General features: G+C 39.3%; 1 pseudogene; it reads left to right on the forward strand.

Annotated features, from left to right (window-relative positions):
• The window catches only part of LOC109563502 (ralBP1-associated Eps domain-containing protein 1-like), a 30,142-nt pseudogene extending 16,684 nt beyond the window's left edge, over positions 1-13,458 (forward strand).
• Positions 13,459-17,859: the final 4,401 nt, after the last annotated feature.

The following is a 17,859-nucleotide window of genomic DNA, read 5'->3' on the forward strand; positions in this document are numbered from 1 at the left end:
GTCTCGTATACAGGGTTATCGTTACCATCTTTCTAAATTCCATATATATGCGTTAGTATACTGTATTGGTGTTTTTCCTTCTGGCTTACTTCACTCTGTATAATAGGCTCCAGTTTCATCCACCTCATTAGAACTGATTCAAATGTATTCTTTTTAATGGCTGAGTAATACTCCATTGTGTGTATGTACCACAGCTTGCTTATCCATTCATCTGCTGATGGACATCTAGGTCGCTTCCATGTCCTGGCCATTATAAACAGTGCTGCGATGAACATTGGGGTACACGTGTCTCTTTCCCTTCTGGTTTCCTCAGTGTGTATGCCCAGCAGTGGGATTGCTGGGTCATAAGGCAGTTCTATTTCCCGTTTTTTAAGGAATCTCCACACTGTTCTCCATAGTGGCTGTACTAGTTTGCATTCCCACCAACAGTGTAAGAGGGTTCCCTTTTCTCCACACCCTCTCCAGCATTTATTATTTGTAGACTTTTGGATCGCAGCCATTCTGACTGGTGTGAAATGGTACCTCATAGTGGTTTTGATTTGCATTTCTCTGATAATGAGTGATGTTGAGCATCTTTTCATGTGTTTGTTAGCCATCTGTATGTCTTCTTTGGAGAAATGTCTATTTAGTTCTTTGGCCCACTTTTTGATTGGGTCATTTATTTTTCTGGAGTTGAGCTGTAGGAGTTGCTTGTATATTTTTGAGATTAGTTGTTTGTCGGTTGCTTCATTTGCTATTATTTTCTCCCATTCTGAAGGCTGTCTTTTCACCTTGCTAATAGTTTCCTTTGATGTGCAGAAGCTTTTAAGTTTAATTAGGTCCCATTTGTTTATTTTTACTTTTATTTCCAATATTCTGGGAGGTGGATCATAGAGGATCCTGCTGTGATGTATGTCAGAGAGTGTTTTGCCTATGTTCTCCTCTAAGAGTTTTATAGTTTCTGGTCTTACGTTGAGATCTTTAATCCATTTTGAGTTTATTTTTGTATATGGTGTTAGAAAGTGGTCTCGTTTCATTCTTTTACAAGTGGTTGACCAGATTTCCCAGCACCACTTGTTAAAGAGATTGTCTTTAATCCATTGTATATTCTTGCCTCCTTTGTCAAAGATAAGGTGTCCATATGTGCGTGGATTTATCTCTGGGCTTTCTATTTTGTTCCATTGATCTATATTTCTGTCTTTGTGCCAGTACCATACTGTCTTGATAACTGTGGCTTTGTAGTAGAGCCTGAAGTCAGGTAGGTTGATTCCTCCAGTCGGATAGGGATGTTTTATAAATGCTTTCCCTTTTTTGCCTAGTCAAGAGATCAGCCTCCATCTATAATATTTGGAATAGGAAATAGCCTTAAACAGGAGGAGGTTTGATTAAATACAGTACATCCTACAGTTTTCAGAAACAGTTCCACCTGTGCCCATGTGGGTCTTGCTAGTCCTGGGGCCATGTGACAGCTATCAAGAAAGATGTTTTTAAGCCTTCCAGTCATTAATTCCCTATCTCCTTAATGTATTTATGGATGGATGCCTATGTACCAAGCCTTGCTTTCTTTCAAATATACAGTAGCATATATAACCTTGTAGATCTATACCAGAAAATTTGAAAAATTCTTCCCTTCACCTCTAACAGTCATATTTGCTTGTGCCGACTCACCAGAGGATTCTTGCAAGTCACCTTTTCTTTCATAAGAGAAGGCTCTAAGAATCGTAAAAGCACTCATCTTGCCATTTCTCTCATTTGAACTCAAAGAGCTTTAAATTATCTAATAATTTTCACCCTTTGAAAGCTGACTCTGAAAAATAGAAGGATTTACAATGACCGTCTGTTGCTATTTCTTTGTCCTGTACCATTAAAAATGAGGCTGTAACTCACAGGGACGCATGGATGTCCCATTTGGCACATTCATCCCCTGCAAGTCATCACTGAAGGTAGGACAGGTGCTTTCCTCAACAATTTTCAACCTGCTGTTAGTGGGCTCACAAGTTGACTTCCAAATACACCCAGAGATGAATAAAGATTTACCCTTGGTAGCATTTTCCTCATTTCTCTCAACTGAACTTAGAGATTAGTCCACAGAAAGAGAAACCTGGGTTAGTAAAATATTATGTTGTGTGCACATATCATTCTTTGCCCCCAGTGGCAATCCATTTATTTTTTAGAAAATGCAGAAAATGTATTTATCTATTCTCACATATTCCATAAAAGAGAGCCCCAGCCAGCAAGAAGAATAAAGTCTTTGTGTTTTGCATGGTACCTTCAGATTAAGGAAGCTGGCATTTGTCCTTCCCCTTTGGGCCCTCTCCTTTCAAGGCCCTTAGCCAAACTGATGCTGATGTATTGAAATAAAGCAAAGATGCTCCAATTGCTGTTGCCTTTGCTCTGAGCCAGTTTGTCAAACACTATAGGGCTGTGAAGGGAATATATATCTTCCTGATCCTTACAGTGTTGAGCTTATTTTCTGAAGCGTGAGATTTGATTACTCATTTCTCCAAGTAGAATCACTGATACCATTTGTCAGAAAAGGAGTTGAGCTCTTTTCTGTTTAAAGAGCCAGGCAAGATTTTTTAAAACTATGAATTCTGCAAGGTAATAATTTTCTGGGTGGCATAGAATTTTTTTTGCTTGCTGTTGCATATATGTGGCAATCTACACTACTGGTCCATATAATCTTGCTTTTCTCAGCACTGTCTTGGGGGCTAGATTATAAAGTGTTGGCACAAGAAAGGAGAAGCAGTATTTTGGACAACACTTTTTCTACTTCTTGTCCTATTAACAGCTATATTTTATTGGGGGTAGAGGAGACAGGTCTTAAGGTGGAATTGTTCCTTCCTTTGCAATGCATGGTTTAACATGAGAGGTATGTATATAAATGTTCTAGGCTCACTGGAATATGGTTGGTGCTTAGTGTGTGCTAGGGCCTCCAACTGACATTGTAATTATTGTCAAATAACTGTCCTTAACTGAGTGATCTGGAAATGCATGTTGGGGTTGTAGCAAAACCTCAACAGATTGGTAAACTCGTTCACCAAGAAAAGTTTTTATAAACCTTTCAGTAAATTATCTCACAACCTCGCCATCCAGGTTTCATCTAGTTTCTCCCTGAATTCCTCCTAAGAGAGGAAGCTTACTACTTTCTTGAGGCAACCAATGATGCTGTTGACACATTATCAATTATTATTAGCTTCTTTCATCCATTAAGCCAAATCTGCTTCATTTTCACTTCTACTCCTGCCTCTAACCCTATGAAAATCATAAACAATGAGCTTCTCCCTCTTGCACAGTATGTTGTTTTGTGTTCAGAACAGGATTAATTATTTCTCATGTATTTGCATAGCATGTACAACCTAGATAATGCATTAGCTTAAATGATCTCATTTGACCTGCACAATGACTTTATAAAGAAGATGATATCATTATGCCAGTTTTATAGCTGAGGAAACTGAGCATTAAAGCGGTAAAATTACTTGCCCCAAACTACTCAACTCTCACATAAAACAATAGGAGTTCAAACCTCATCTTTCTGACCACTCTTTCAGCTCTATTCTCTTCATAACAATGAAGAGTTTCTGGAACCTTCATTCATGATGACAAATGGTGACAAACTATCCCCGTTTCCTAGGTGATATCCACCATGCTTATTTCCTAATGGCAAGGCTTACAAGATCAAACACTGAGGCACAGCCTGTCCAGTGCAGGATTTAGTGGGGTGATCCTCTACCCTGCCCAAACTGAGAGTGACATCATTTAGTCACTTCAAGGCCACAGTCCCTTCCTGAGCCTCCCTTCACACTGTTGACCCATGCTGAACTTATAATTAACTTAGAGTTTGCTCTCCTGAGATTACAAACAATTCATGACTTCTTTTTGCTATTGTACAATTAATTTTGAAATATTAATTTCCACCAAATACTTCATTAATTCTACCAATATGTGCAGATTTTTTAAAATTTGGTTCCATGTCCTAAGTTTATGGCACCACTGAAATGACAGACTTTTTATCTGACATCTAACAGAGCATTTTCCAGTGGATTGCAGTTGTCGCTCATATTTATTATATATTCTCAGGAAGGGCTCAGTGAACAAGAACAAATGATGTATTTTATTTATCAAGAACTTTCAGTACCTTATGCTGAATAGAAACTTGGGAAATTTAAGGCAATATAAGTAGCCAGTGACAGAGATGGATTTTGTTCAGATCAGTCACTCAGTCGTGTCTAACTCTTTGCAACCCCATGGACTGCAGCATGCCAGGCTTCCCTGTCCATCACCAACTCCTGGAGCTTGCCCAAATTCATGCCCATCCAGTAGGTTATGCCATTCACCATCTCATCCTCTGTTGTCCCCTTCTCCTCCTGCCTTTGGTCTTGCCCAGCATCAGGGTCTTTTCAAATGAGTTAGCTCTTTGCATCAGGTGGCCAAAGTATTGGAGCTTCAGCTTCAGCATCAGTCCTTCCAATGAATATTCAGGACTGATTTCCTTTAACATGGACCAGTTGGATCTCCTTGCTGTCCAAGGGACTCTCAGAGTCTTCTCCAACACCACAGTTCAAAAGCATTAATTCTTCGGCACTCAGCTTTCTTTATGGTCTAACTCTCACATCCATACATGACTACTGGAAAAACAATACATTTGACTAGACAGACCTTTGTTGGCAAAGTAATGTCCTGCTTTTTAATATGCTGTTTAGGTTGGTCATAGCTTTTCTTCCAAGAAGAAAGAGTCTTCTAATTTCAGGGCTGCAGTCACCATCTACAGTGATTTTGGAGCCCCCCAAAATAAAATCTCTCACTGTTTCCATTGTTTCCCCATTTATTTGCCAAGAAGTAATGGAACTAGACACCAAGATCTTAGTTTTCTGAAGGTTGAATTTAAGCCAATTTTTTACTCTCCTCTTTCACTTTCATCAAAAGCCTTCTCAGTTTCTCTCTGCTTTCTGCCATAAGGGTAGAGTCATCTGCGTATCTGAGGTTATTGATATTTCTCCCGGCAGTCTTGATTCTAGCTTGTGCTTCATCCAGTCCAGCGTTTTGCATGATGTACTCTGCATATAAGTTAAATAAGCAGAGTGACAATATAGAGCCTTGACATACTCCTTTCCCAATTCAGAACCAATCTGTTGTTCCATGTCTGGTTTTAACTGTTGCTTCTTGACCTGCATACAGATTTCTCAGGAGTCAGGTAAGGTGGTCTGGTATTCCCATCCATTTAAGAATTTTCCACAGTTTGCTGTGATCCACACAGTAAAAGGCTTTAGCATAGTCAATAAAGCAGAAGTAGATGTTTTTCTGGAACTCTCTTGCCTTTTTGGTGATCCAAAGGATGTTGGCAATTTGATTTCTGGTTCCTCTGCCTTTTCTAAGTCCAGCTTGAAGTTCTCAGTTCACTTTGAAGCCTTTGTTCACTTTGAAGCTACTGTTGAAGCCTTGCTTGGAGGATTTTCAGCATTACTTTTCTAGTTTGTGAGATGAGTGCAGTTGTGGTTTGAACATTCCTTGGCATTGCCTTTCTGTGGGATTGGAATGATACGCAGCACTCTTTAACCATATTTCTCAGGTATAGTTATTCTGCCTATCATTAGAATCACTCTTTAGATGAAAATATATAACGTTTTCAATAAAAAATTATAAATTATAACCAAGGCTGGGATAAGTAATAGTATATAAAAATAAATACCTTTTACTCAAAAGAACTCATTATTGGGTTCACATTGGAGTGTCAATTTGAATTGTGGGAGGGAACTCTGTACCTGATTTCAAAGCTAGTAAATGGTACGAAATAACTATACTATAAAGAGCAACATGTTTTAGCTGGGATGCTTTTATTACCTTTATTTCATAAATTTTGTTTTCTCTGCTTTCTTATTGAAGTCATTTTAGAAAAATGCTGCCTATTTCATCATTGAGAAGAGAAATTGGGCCTGGGGGATGAGTACCCATCTAGCATCTGGCTTACAACAGGCTCTGGGAAAGGGAGTGAGAAGGTCAGAAGGGAACTAAAGGTCATGGGAACGTCAAGACCATTTAAATAATAGCCTATCTCCTCCTGGATGATTTCTTCTTGAAAGATTTCTCTGAAACCCAGGAAGCCACAGGTTCAGCTTTGCAAAGGGAGGATGTTTTCCATGTGAAATTAAATCACAGAGATAATCTTTTCAGAAATTAGCATCACTCACGAATCATAGCCAGAATTTAGAATCGAGTCTGTGCTCATTTTTGACCCTTTTATAGTTCCTTGATTTAACTGTTTAAGGTTGGCTGTGGTGAGCACCTAACAATAATGGATACAAACCCGATATTTCCCCCCAGCAGTGACCACCACCCGTTACCTTGGTGCAATGCCAGGGGTCTCCTGTGTGGGTGAGTCTTCTCCAATTAGATGGGTAAAGTCTACAGAGTCTTCTCTTTTTAACCTCTTTTAAAGAGCTAAATAGATGGGAAGCCTACAAGAAAAGCAAAGTATCTTGTGTAGGCTGTGAATACTAAATAGTAGGGATTTAACCTTGACAAATGTTGATGGGATTGAGCACAAATTCTGGAAACACCCAAGGGTTTGTTCAGACAGGACTGAGCGACTTCCCTTTCACTTTTCACTTTCATGCATTGGAGAAGGAAATGGCAACCCACTCCACTGTTCTTGCCTGGAGAGTCCCAGGGACGGGGGAGCCTGGTGGGCTGCCATCTCTGGGGTCACACAGAGTCAGACACAACTGAAGTGACTTAACAGTAGCAAGGGTTTGTTGGTCAATAAAACTCTTTAATGGTTTCACTGATTTTCAGGACATAAGGCTTTCCAGAACAGCAGGGGAGTACTAACTGCATGTGGAGTACAAGAGGGTGTTTCAAATCAGCAGTTGCCTAAAATTCGGAAGACTTTGCCCAATAGATGGTTTGGACACATGCCAATCCTTTCACATAGCCACACCAGAGTAGCCAGCAGACTCTAGCCCACCTCCAGATGTACCAGTGATGGCTCCATTACATTTCTTGCAGCAACTAACATCTCACAGGAAAACTTGACATGTTAACCATGAGATGAATCATCCTAAACCTGAAATGTCATATCTCTCCAGAAAAGCTAAATACCATGTAATTCTCTACTGGATCATTCATCAATTCTTGGCCACTGTCATTGACAAATTAGATTCAAAGAACAGAAGATGTGATACCATTTTAAAACATAAAGTAACTTCTGTATCAGGAAAACTATTGCTATAGATGAGGTCATTCAGCTAGAACATTTAGGGTTTTTTTCAAAGTTTTAGCATAAATCTCATGAAAATGTGTCATACTTAGGTGGACTGTAGTAACTTTCTCTACAACTCAGCATCTCTTTCATTTAATGATATATTTTGTCAAATTTTCAGTGTCAACAATAGCTATTGTTTGCATCCAGTTAGTATATACACATTTTTAAACTGAAGATATCACGGTTGGAATAAATTATGATTGCAAAAATGAGCTGGTAAATTTCAGACTAATGAACCATTAGATCAAGCATAGATTTTAAATAGCATTACCTCTAGCACTGTCATTTTCTCAGTAAGTAATTCGCCACAAACTGGAAATGATTATTTAGAATTATAGCATTCATTAATAGCAAAACGAGAACTTAACCAAAGTTCTCTTAATTACACATGTATAGACTTAAAACCCCAAGAGGATATGTCAGATCCCCTGGTGACATTTATATGGTAAATTAGTTTAAGATCATGAGCTTTGGAACCAGGCAATCTAGCTTTTAAACACTGATTGTGCTGATTTCTAGGGCCTTCATATGGTAAATTACTTAAATTCTCAGAGGCCTAGTTTCCTCACATCTATATATTCTATAGACACAGAAATAATAGTATCACCCCTATAATGATGTTTCCTGAAGTATAGGAGAATGATTCAATAACCTAGTTTTAGATTTCTCCTTTCTCCTTACTTTTCTTTTCCTGATTTAATGAACAAACACCATTCACATTTCAAGTTAACAATCTTTCTCAGAGATAAGTTTAATATGTATTTACTCATTCATTCAACAATTATTTAATGTTCATAAAGATTATAATATGAGATGGGAAAAACGGCTTCTACAAAGATAACCAGCTCTTGAATAAAGAAAGGTCCAAATGGGGTCCAAATTTCCGCCCTGTCAACAGGCAGTATGAGATCAAAGTTAAGAGTCTTAGTTTTTGGATCACACTGAGTGTGAAGCATGGTTTAGCCACTCACCATCTATAGTATCTTCAGTAATTACTCAGCTGCTCTGGATTTTAGATGTTTTGATTGCAGACTGTAAATAATGCCTACTTCATAAGGCTGTGGGAGCTTGATTATTATTACATGCAAGTCAATTGTAATAAGTGCATATTTATTCTACATTACAAGTAGAATTCAGTTCAGTCACTCAGTCGTGTCCAATGCTTGGCAACCCCATGGACTGCAGCATGCCAGGCCTCCCTGTCCATCACCAACTCCCAGAGCTTGCTCAGACTCATGTCCATTGAGTCAGTGATGCCATACAACCATCTCATCCTCTGTCGTCCCCTTTTCTTCCTGCCTTCAATTTTTCCCAGCATCAGGGTCTTTTCAAATGAGTCAGTTCTTTGTGTCAGGTGGCCAAAGTATTGGAGTTTCAGCCTCAGCATCAATCCTTCCAATGAATATTCAGGACTGATGTCCTTTAGGATGGACTGGTTGGATTTCCTTGCAGTCGAAGGGACTCTCAAGGGTCTTCTCCAACACTACAGTTCAAAAGCATGAGTTCTTTGGCGCTCAGCTTTTTTACAGTCCAACTCTCACATCCATACATGACTACTGGAAAAACCATAGCTTTGACTAGATGGACCTTTGTCGGTAAAGTGATGTCTCTGCTTTTTAATATGCTGTCTAGGTTGGTCATAGGATGACTCAAGTGCATTAAATTTATTGTGCACATTAATGGCACTGCTGATCTGACAGGAGGTATCAGTCTGTGGCCTGGAGGTCGAGGACCCTTGCTTTATGGGATTATAATGGGACCATCTTGTGTGGACAATCACCTAGTTGCAGAGTACACTAGTCTCTATTACATGCCCTTTAAAGAATTCAGAGAGACAACATCTTTGTCTTCAAGGTGGGAGGCAGACTAGATGAATACACAGATTGCCCTATAAACCTGTCCCCCTCAAAAGTTCAAGATGTATTCATGGAATTAGGATTGAGCCTGTCACTATGAAGAAAAAGATTAAAACTCAAAGATCCTTGAAAGAGAACTTAAGAATCTTGTTAGGTAAAACTCCAAAAGCCTCTTTTAAAGCATTAAGCTGCAGAAGAGTATTCTGATAAGTGAGAAATTGGGACAACCAGAAGCACATAAGAGATTAAAATGCCAGTTACAGGAACAAATGACTTCAAAAAGGATTAAATTAAATATAAAAAGCAGAGGGATTTGTGCAGCTCAGATTGTGGGTGAAAGTTATGAAAGTTTTCTTCACCAATTTGTCAGCCTGAATGTCATTTAGACTGTTATGGTAAATTGGATACTAATAATCACTGTTTGAGCTTTTAGCTCAGATGTTCAGTTACTTCTGCATCAGTAAATACCAAGGAAGCTCTCACATTCCATTCCTTTGTTGGTCTGGAAAGAGGTTGGCAATGGGATAAACTTTCTTTAGTTGCTATTTTGTATGCTTAGTATTTACACAAAAATTGGTCAAAGATAGTACCACAAAAGCCCAAATCAAATTGAATTTTGGGAGCTACAGAGTAATAAAAAATAGTCACTCTTTTATGTAATTAATATTTATAGAGTACTTATCCTATGGTAATAGTAATTACTGGGTGACAATGGTCCATGCCTTCATTGATCTAACAGTCTAGTTTTATGGAAGCAACAACAAAGATAAATATCAGACTAAAACAATTGCAAGGACAATGATGATGAATTAAGCACATTTGAAATTGGCTTCCTCATGTGCTGAGAAGGCTTCCCTAGGGACACAATTTTCATTCTTGAATCTTCTGAAAGATGTTGTTGTTTAATCACTAAATTCTGTCTGACTCTGCGACCCCAAGGACTATAGTCTACCGGGCTCCTCTGTCCATGAGATTTCCCAGGCAAGGATACTGGAGTGAGTTGCCATTTCCTTTCCCAGGGATCGAAACTGCATCCCCTGCATTTCCTGCATTGGAAGGTGGATTCTTTACCATTGAGCCACCTGGGAAGTCCTCTGAAAGATGAGTAGGTTTTAACTAGGAAAAAAAAAAAAAAAAATGGGAAGAATTCCCCTAACAGAGGCATAATATTTGCAAAGTTTTCTTGAGTCAACTGGAAGCAAAATGAATGTGTGAAACTTAAAGGACTGAGTCAGAGAGACCAAGAGGTAGGGAGCTTGGTATAAGAAAAGGTTAGAGAATAGGTAGAGACTAGACAATGCAGGGGCCATCTTTTGAGCTCCACATGGATACTACTGGCTGATGTGGTTGTTTAAATTTGGATTTAAAGTAATTAAAACTAAGGAGAATTAAGATTTGCATTCCTCAGTTGAACTTGCTACATTTCAGGTGCTTAGTTGCCCGTTTGCAGATAGTAGACACCATATTGGAGAGTTCAGGGAACATTTCCATTATTGCAGAAAGTTCTACAGGATAGCACTGTGTTAGATTTAGCTTTACCTTAAGAGCAATGGGAAGTCACAGACAGATTTTCTTTAAAATTGAAGAGTGGAGTGATGTGACCAGAAGGCACATTTTGAAAAGAACTTGATAGCTATAGAATACAGGCAAGTTTGGCTGGGGAAAAGCAAATTGTATTTAAGTAGACAATTTAAAGGGCTTCCCTGGTGGCCCAGAGGTAAAGAATCCACCTGCAACGAAGGGGCTGCAGGAGATGCCGGTTTGATCCCTGGGTCAGGAAGATCCCCTGGAGAAGAAAGTATAAATACAGTAAAGGACCATCCTCTGCCAAGATTTGTTGCTTCAAAGAATGAAGAGGAATCTTGTCATGCAACCTCATATTCTTCAGATTCTGAAAATCAAGGGTCTTAGAGAGGATGAGATGGCTGGATGGCATCACCAACTCGATGGACATGAGTTTGAGTGAACTCCGGGAGTTTGTGATGGACAGGGAGGCCTGGTGTGCTGTGATTCATGGGGTTGCAAAGAATGGGACATGACTGAGCGACTGAACTGAACTGAACTGAACTATGGTGTAACCCACCCCCCCCCCACCACCTGGCAGGGGACAAGTGAAAAAGGGGTCCACAAGCCATGATACTGCCCAGCCTCACGCATCTATAGATCAGCAGGAACCTGCTTCCCAGTAGTCTCACCACAGCAGTCTCCACCAACTTCTCCACACACATGGAGGAATCAAAACCGTCATCCCAGTGGAGGAAAGAGTGAGAGGCCTCTTGCAGAGCCTGGGCCATTCTGGGCTCCCTTTGGTGAAGCACAATCAGGTTCTTCTGCTGGTGACACAGTGTAGGTAGGACATTCTCCACCTCCACCTCAAGAAAACTGGGTCAGTTTTGCAGATATTCCACTAACCAGTACTCTTTTAACCATGCATCCTGCTTCTGTCTAGGACCAGACAACAATACGAACTGTAGCCTCAGCTACAACTGCCAATGAAATTCGTAGGCAATCCAGTAGTTATGACGATCCTTGGGAAATAACAGATGAACAAAGACAGTCTATGTAAATCAATTTAAAACCGTTCAGCCTGATCTAAACAGATTGATTCCTGTTTAGCTCCAGGATTTACAGCTAAAGAGTTTTTTACAAAATTGAAATTTCCTATTCAACTTTCTCATATTTGGGAACTCTCAGATTTTGATAAAGATAGAGCCTTGACACTGGTTGAGTTTTGTGCTGCATTTCATCTGGTAGTTGCTAGGAACAATGGCTATGACTTACGAGAAAAACTCCCTGAAAGCTTAATGCCCAAACTGATTGGTTTGGAAGATTCAGCAGACGTTGGGGATCAGCCAGTTGAGGTAGGTTATTCAGGCTCTCCTGCAGAGGCTCCTCCAAGCAAATCTCTGTCAATGCTGTCCCTAAACCAGACTTGGTCCCAGCTGAATCAGAGCAGCGAGCAGTGGGAGACATTTAGTGAATGCTCTTCAAGCTCACAAACTCTGACCCAATTTGATTCTAACATTGCACCAGCTGATCCTGATACTGCTATTGTTCATCCAGTTCCCATTCGTATGCTTCTAAGTCGCTTCAGTCGTGTCTAACTCTGTGTGATCCCATAGACAGCAGCCCACCAGGCTTCGCTGTCCCTGGGATTCTCCAGGCAAGAATACTGGAGTGGGTTGCCATTTCCTCCTCCAATGCATGAAAGTGAAAAGTGAAAGTGAAGTCGCTCAGTCGTGTCCGACTCTTCGCAAACCCATGGACTGCAGCCTACCAGGCTCCTCCGTCCATGGGATTTTCCAGGCAAGAGTACTGGAATGGGGTGCCATTGTCTTCTCCATTCCATTCGTATGACTCCAAGCAAAATCCACATGCAGGAAATGGAACTTAGAAGAACTGGCAATGATCATACTAATCCCACTAAGCCCATTGCTTGTGAAAACACCTGACCTTTCAGAAGAAAATAAGATAAATTCATCAGTGAAATTTGCTTCTGGAAATACTGTAGCAGATGGTTACAGTACTTCAGACTCTCTTACTTCAGATCCAGAACAGATTGGAAACAATGTAACTCATCCAAGGTCTCATTCAGGAACCTCTCCTAAAAACACTGCACCACCACCTCCACCTCCAAGGCCTCAGCCCTCTCATTCTAGATCATCATCTTTAGGTATAAATCAGATCTTTTCCATCACAACAGAAAGCCACAGGCTGGAGCTGTTGCCCAATCTCTTGCAGTGCCTCCAAGACCACAGCCCTCACAGGCTCCTTGTCCTGTTGTGCATTGCCCAGTGGATGCCAATGGCCTAATAACTCACATTGCTACCTCACCTCAGCAGATACCAGAACAACCAAATTTTGCAGATTTCAGCCAATTGGAAGTGTTTGCTGCAAATGAAGAACAGATGATGAAGCCGAGAAACATCCAGAGGTCTTGCTGTTTGAAAAAGCTTCTGATCCCGCAAGTTCTCTTTGATTTGCCAAAACAGATAGTAAAATTGAAGAAAAGACAGCTGCTAGTGCTCCTGCCAATGTCAACAAAGGCACAGCACCTGTTGCTCCACCACCTAAACCTGTTTGAAGGAGATTAAAATCAGAAGATGAATTAAGGCCAGAAGTTGATGATCATGCACAGAAGACAGGTGTCCTAGCTGCTGTTCCTGCATCACAACCTTCTATTCCTTGGTCTGTTGGGAAAGATAAGAAAGCTATTCAGGTTTCATTTAAACGCAGTAAGGAAACCAACACAGTTTCGGCCAGACTGAACCATGAATTGCAGCAACAGTTAAAGGATGTTCTTGAGAAGAGAATTTCCCTGAAGTTCAACTGGAACAGCTTCGACCATTCTTTCACTTATAAGCCAGTTGCTGTTAACAGCAAGCATACCCATTTTTAAGTGGTTTTGGGTTCAAAGCCAATTTGGTGATCCAGACATTCAGATCACTGCTTAATTCAGCATTAAATTTTATGATTCTGTTTTGTCCTATATATTCACCATTGTATTTAAGTATCTTTTATTTTTTTTAATTTCAACAATAAAAGGGTCAGGATGGTATTCTTCACAGAGCTAGAACAAATAATTTCACAATTTGTATGGAAATACAAAAAGCCTCTAATAACCAAAGCTATCTTGAGAAAGAAGAATGGAACTGGAGGAATCAACCTACCTGACTTCAGGCTCTACTACAAAGCCACAGTTATCAAGACAGTACAGTACTGGCACAAAGACAGAAATATAGATCAATGGAACAAAATAGAAAGCCCAGAGATAAATCCACCCACATATGAACACTTTATCTTTGACAAAGGAGGCAAGAATATACAATGGATTAAAGACAATCTCTTTAACAAGTGGTGCTGGGAAATCTGGTCAACCACTTGTAAAAGAATGAAACTAGAACACTGTCTAACACCATACACAAAAATAAACTCAAAATGAATTAAAGATCTAAACGTAAGACCAGAAACTATGAAACTCTTAGAGGAGAACATAGGCAAAACACTCTCTGACATATATCACAGCAGGATCCTCTATGACCCACCTCCCAGAATATTGGAAATAAAAGCAAAAATAAACAAATGGCACCTAATTAAACTTAAAAGCTTCTGCACAACAAAGGAAACTATTAGTAAGGTGAAAAGGCAGCCTTCAGAATGGGAGAAAATAATAGCAAATGAAGCAACTGACAAACAACTAATCTCAAAAATATACAAGCAACTCCTACAGTTCAACTCCAGAAAAATAAATGACCCAATCAAAAAATGGGCCAAAGGACTAAATAGACATTTCTCCAAAGAAGACATACAGATGGCTAACAAACACATGAAAAGATGCTCAACATCACTCATTATCAGAGAAATGCAAATCAAAACCACTATGAGGTACCATTTCACACCAGTCAGAATGGCTGCGATCCAAAAGTCTACAAGCAATAAATGCTGGAGAGGGTGTGGAGAAAAGGGAACCCTCTTACACTGTTGGTGGGAATGCAAACTAGTACAGCCACTATGGAGAACAGTGTGGAGATTCCTTAAAAAACGGGAAATAGAACTGCCTTATGACCCAGCAATCCCACTGCTGGGCATACACACTGAGGAAACCAGAAGGGAAAGAGACACGTGTACCCCAATGTTCATCGCAGCACTGTTTATAATAGCCAGGACATGGAAGCAACCTAGATGCCCATCAGCAGATGAATGGATAAGCAAGCTGTGGTACGTATACACAATGGAGTATTACTCAGCCATTAAAAAGAATACATTTGAATCAGTTCTAATGAGGTGGATGAAACTGGAGCCTATTATACAGAGTGAAGTAAGCCAGAAAGAAAAACACCAATACAGTATACTAATGCATATATATGGAATTTAGAAAGATGGTAACAATAACCCTGTGTACAAGACAGCAAAAGAGACACTGATGTATAGAACAGTCTTATGGACTCTGTTGCAGAGGGAGAGGGTGGGAAGATTTGGGAGAATGGCATTGAAACATGTATAATATCATGTGTGAAATGAGTTGCCAGTCCAGGTTTGATGCACGATGCTGGATGCTTGGGGCTGGTGCACTGGGATGACCCAGAGGGATGGTATGGGGAGGGAGGAGGAAGGGGGGTTCAGGATGGGGAACACATGTATACCTGTGGTGGATTCATTTTGATATTTGGCAAAACTAATACAATTTGTAAAGTTAAAAAAAAAAAAAAAGTGCTACCCACTCCAGTATTCTTGCCTGGAGAACCCCATGGACAGAGGAACCTGGTGGGCTACAGTCCATAGGGTTGCAAAGAGTCAGACATGACTGAAGCGACTGAGCATGCATGCATATAGGCAATTTAAAAAAGCTATATAGGGACTTCCCTGGTGGCTAGGACTTCGAGCTCCCACTGTAGAGGGCGCATGTTAAATCCCTGGTCTGGGAACTATATCCAACATGCCACAACTAAAGATTCCACATGCAGCATCGAAGATCAAAGATCCTGTGTGCCGCAACTAAGACACGGCTCAGCCAAATAAATATATATATATATTTTTAAGCTATCACCGTCTTCTAAGAAAGAGGTGATAATAGATGGGAGATGCAAGAAGTGGACAGAACTGTATGATTTTAGCAGGTAAAACAGACTGGATTTAGTGATAGATTAAATTTGTGAAGCAAAGGAGAGATTTTGGTTTTCAAAGTTTCTGAATAATGGTGTTTGTTATTCATTGACAGAAGAACACTGGAAAAGGATCAAATCTATTGGAGATGGGAGTGCTTAATTTGAGGAACCTGGACAATTCAAGATGTCCGGAAGCAGCTTCCTATGAACCCTCCCTTCTTCCCTTCCAGACTTCTCAGCCACCCCAAAATTTGCTCCTTTTAACAGACTGTTTAGCTCAAAGAACGGTTGTATGAGATTTGTGTAATATAGTCAAATTCTGGTCATATGTGAGAACTGGACATTTCACTGACTGGAAAGGAAGACTCATACTTTGAGTGCTCTATGAGACACCAGAGATGCTACAATACACTCCCATTATTTTCTGGATATAAAGACCAAATGCCGGAGAGTTTCATCATTTGTTGGTTAATGGCAGAGACAGTTTTGCTTTTGCATACTACTTTTTCTGCTTACACCATGTTTCTTCCCCAGAGTGAGAAAAGTGTTTTCTGGTCTAAAAACTTTGGCAGTATGCAATTGTATGGGAAATATCTATGGGATTGCCTAGCCCAAAGGCAGGCGGTATAGAACTCTGCTTGATAATGAAAGAGAGAAAGATGCTGGCTAGGTTTCTTGGCACAGCTTTGAAGGTATAATTCTTCAACATTTCTTGATACTATGGCAGTATATTTTGATGGGATCTGTGAGTTGCTCAGAGAATTTCAAAGCAGTTTTAAATTTCCTTAGCCACAAAGAACTTGTCAAAGACTGCTGAATGACATGAAAATGTGAAAACACACACTCCTGATGAATACAAAAAGCTTACCACTTTGGAACAGGTTTCAAAAGACAAAATTCAACATTTCTTGTTGAGATAATACATTTTCTGCTGCTTCATTATGTTCACTCATTCTCTTGTTTTATTTATTATGTCCGTGTATTTAGATATACTCTAAATTTCCATTGGATTCCAGTATTTGTTAATGTGAGTGTAAAATACATTTTATTTACCTGAATAATTAATTCATTACAAATATAATTGAGGTGTATAAATCTTACATGACATTTTTTTTGCAAATATATTTTAAAGGGGAAAAATGTACACTCAATTTAAAGCAAACATTTTGCACTATAGAATATCTTGATTTTTATTTCATATTTTTATTGAAAACAGAATCTACATTGTATATCAAAATAAAACAAAATCTAAAGTAATTGTTTCTTTTCATTTATGTAAGTACCCAAGGCATTTAGCATTTATTCTAAATAATTTGCTTAACAATCTGGTGACATACAAAAATGTTGCAATTTTTTAAACAATACTAAGATAAAATGTGGGCTTCCCTGGTGGCTCAGAGGTTAGAAGCGTCTGCCTCCAATGCGGGAGACCCGGGCTCAATCCCTGGGTCGGGAAGATCTCCTGCAGAAGGAAATGGTAACCCACTCCAGTACTCTTGCCTGGAGAATCCCATGGACGGAGAAGCCTGGTAGGCTACGGTCCACGGGGTTGCAAAGAGTCAGACAGGACTGAGCCACTTCACCTTCACCTTCACTTTCAAGATAAAATGTGGGAAAAGTGAGTTTGTAATATCAGATAAGAAATTAGTTGATAGAAGTTAGGAGAAGAGTTAATGGTTCCTGTTGAATATTAACCAGTTATGCATAAATCTAAAAATATATATTATAGCATCAGTACTATAAATATATATATATATAATTTCTGAATTAGTATTATTCTACAGCCATATATATTTTTAACAAGATTCTAGAGACACATGATCAGGCTCAACGTTAGTGTAATTGAAAGTGAACTCTATCCCTCATTTACTGATAAATTAGGAATCATCTCAAAATGTTTTATGTATAACAAATGCCAAGGTTAGAATTTATATTTCTGATTTAACTACTACATTTAAAGGTGATTTGAAATTTTCAGAAATTAAACTTACAAAAGACTGAGGAATATCATTTTAACCTTATTAAAATGTGAATACAGAAGTGATTGTTATTTCTAATTTAAGCCCGTTATTATTCGTAGCATGGCAGTTATTATAGATGACGAAGAAAAAGAGTCCAGTTCTTGGGGTATAGGGTAATAAATACTATGTCCTGTTAC

The sequence above is a fragment of the Bos indicus genome, chromosome 9 (genome assembly GCF_029378745.1).
Source record: "Bos indicus isolate NIAB-ARS_2022 breed Sahiwal x Tharparkar chromosome 9, NIAB-ARS_B.indTharparkar_mat_pri_1.0, whole genome shotgun sequence".
NCBI lineage: Eukaryota > Metazoa > Chordata > Mammalia > Artiodactyla > Bovidae > Bos > Bos indicus.